Genomic DNA, 2,998 nt, shown 5'->3' with positions numbered 1-2,998 from the left:
CACACCTATACTTAAATATTGGTTGATATCCAATAAAATGCCACATGTATATTTTATTTGAAATATAGGATTTAATATGGGAGATTCAAATATAAGAGAAGATTTGAACGCAAATAACAGAGAGAAGAGAGGGCATGCAATTTCCACACCATCACAGGCTTGGTCTCGCCCCATGTCTTCTCAATCGAAGCCTAGTGCACTGAGCTCACACCTGTCTGTTGTTTTGATTACAGCCTTCCCTCTGGACAGTTGTGTGCTCTCCCCTTTATCCTTGCAGGCCTTTCAGTCTGAGACCGTTTCCTTTCCCTACTTCCACTTCTGACGAAGCAGTGGCTGCAGGTGAAGGAGCACTGGGCTGGAGGCAGTATCGGTTGGGAGGTTGAACAGAGAATCTGCCGGGATGGAGTCCAAACCCCGACTGCGCTCCATTGATAAAGTAATGTTTACACATGCGTCCCAAAATTGATAGGAGTTTTTGAAATGACATATATTTTCCATTACTATCTCCAGGTGTGATGTGCAGATTTTTAAGATCATCATTAAAGATGGATAGCAATCCATTTCCCAAAGAATCTCCATTATCATTTTAGATTTTTGGACCAACTTGATTTGATAAATGTAGACTCCTAAGTTTATCTTTAATTAGCAGTTTCTTGCCATTTTTAAGCCCCTGGGTCATTTTGGGAGAGCTTTTTAAAGTTCTTTAATTATACATTACATATGATAATTAATGATATATTAATTATATGAACATAATTATTTGTCTAGTTGAAACTGGATGTGTACTATGAACTCTGGGACATACACATGCCAGCTTATTTTGAGATGCCAAATTGCAATTAGCAATTGGATCTACTCCTAGTAGCTTGTCTGAGGCCCACCGTTTTAGCAAGACTCCTTCCATACAGCCCACAGAGCCATCCAATGGCTGGACTAAGCGAAGTGACTGTGTCAAGATTGAAAGTTTGCTAAATCACCACGTTTTTCAATAAAATTAATCTGAGACTTGGTGGTGCAGTGGGTTATGCATTTGGCTGCTACCCACAAGGTCAGAGCTCCCAACTGCCAACCACTCTGGGAGAAAGGTAAGGCTCTCTATCCCCATAAAGAGACAAATAAAGCCTTGGAAACCCACAAGGTCAGTATAGGGCATAGGGTTGCAATGCGTTAGAATCGCCTGGATGGCAGTGGAAAAAGCAATTGTAACCCTTCTTCCTGCATGTCTGTAGGGTGTCTTACATTCCTCCTGGCTTCACTGTGGTTGACTAAAAGCCTGGCCACTAGATCGGGGTGCTGCTTAGAAAGGAAACTCTCAGTCCACCCCAGATGTGCTGAATCAGCACCTGTATTTAACAAGAGCCTCAGGTGATTGGTGTGCACAGAAACATTTTAGAAACACCAGCGAGGAGGTCCTGATCTAGGGTTTCCAGCCACAGAGAGGAGGCAGGTTGGGCTCTAACAGAACCTTGGGGACACTAGGTGCAGTAGGACCCCTGGTGTTCAGTTTCTGCCCACACCCATACTCAGGCATGGGTCAATTGGAGTTAAATAGAACTCATCGAAAAAGAAAAGCCTTGAGGGGATTTAGCGGCAGTGGCTGCAACCATGGGCTCGGACACAGCGACGGTTGTGAGGGCGGCACAGCCAGCCCCAGGCAGTCTCCTTTTGCTGGACACAGGGTGCCTGTGAGCCGGAGCTGACCCTCAGCGTCTGAGAAGATGGAAAACAGAAAGTCCCAGGAAATATTAGCCAGCCCTCAAAGTCTGTACCGCTGGGAAGATAAAACAGAAACAAATGAAATACCAAACGAAAGTTTACTGGAAATTTCATGAACTTACACAGAAGGCATTTATTTTGGAGTCTTGAGTCCAAGAACTCCGAATTCCTTGAATTGGACTCTTTCTTTGGCAGTTTCTCCTCTGTTCCCAGCTGCCTGCTGGCTGTATCTGTCTCTTAGCAGCAGCTCAAATGACCATGGTGTATAGTCCATGCTTTCTTTTCTCCTGGCTTGTCTTCTTTGCCACCCCCCCACCCCCAGTTGAAACTTGGTTTTGAAAGCCTTGCCGCTGTTGCCTGAGCAAATTCACAAAACAAAGTTTGTGTTGTCTCTTCATTTGCCTGCTGGATTGTAGGCAAGGATTGTAGCACTTACCCATTTTCAGAAACTCCTGGGCCTTTGTCTAGTGAGTGTTGCTGAGAAATCTCTGAGCATCGTCTTACACTGAACCTGACCGAGACAACTGTTCTATGCGTGTTGTTGCTGTCGTTAGTGGTGGTCTTGTTGGCTCCATCTCACGGTGACCTCAAGCAGAGCAGAATGAAATGCTGCCTTTCCCCAAAACCTCCGCCTGGTCAGATGCAGATCAGAACGCTCGTTCACAGTCCGTAGGATTTTCCTTAGACGATGTTTGAAAGTAGATAGCCAGATCTTTCTTCTCAGTCCACTGACACCTGTTTAGCTTTACAGCAGCATGCAGACTTCCATGGAGATAATAGTGCCTGCGAATCAGAGACGTTGGCCAGGAATTGAACCTGGGACTCCGGCATGGAAGGTGGGAGACTTCTCACTGTGGTGAAATGAATCCTTTTATGAGGCCTTTTGGCTCTTTGGACAACCAGCTTGAGAGAGTTTTCTCTTAATCCCTGAGGAGTTACATTTGCCTTTGTTTTCTACACTAGATGGTTTACTTTTGTCCAAGTTTAACTTGACATTCCCTTAATAAATTGTAGACAACTTGTGGTTTGATACTTGTTTCTAGCCCTGAGCTGCAGCTTGCAGGAACTGAATAAAGAACTATACAAAGAATGTGTCTGTGGCCTACTATGAAATTAAATGTATACAGAGAGGAGATTTGTCGGTTCGGGGCCATGCCTTGAAATGAACACGGAGTTTGTACATAATATGCAGTGCAACCAATCCCACAGAGGTTTTACAGAGAGGAGGAGAAGCAGTAGGAACAAGCAGAAAGATCAAAGAGAAAAGGAGAAGCAGAGAGAG

General features: G+C 44.6%; 1 protein-coding gene across 1 annotated transcript in view; it reads left to right on the top strand.

Annotated features, from left to right (window-relative positions):
- The window catches only part of GNA14 (G protein subunit alpha 14), a 233,541-nt gene that overhangs the window by 60,703 nt on the left and 169,840 nt on the right, over positions 1-2,998 (top strand). The window lies entirely within an intron of this gene.

The sequence above is a fragment of the Echinops telfairi genome, unplaced genomic scaffold (genome assembly GCF_000313985.2).
Source record: "Echinops telfairi isolate 266 unplaced genomic scaffold, ASM31398v2 ScPeMD7_22;HRSCAF=79, whole genome shotgun sequence".
Lineage (NCBI taxonomy): Eukaryota > Metazoa > Chordata > Mammalia > Afrosoricida > Tenrecidae > Echinops > Echinops telfairi.
Note: the sequence above shows the minus strand (reverse complement) of the source record. Positions and strands in the feature narration are given on the sequence as shown.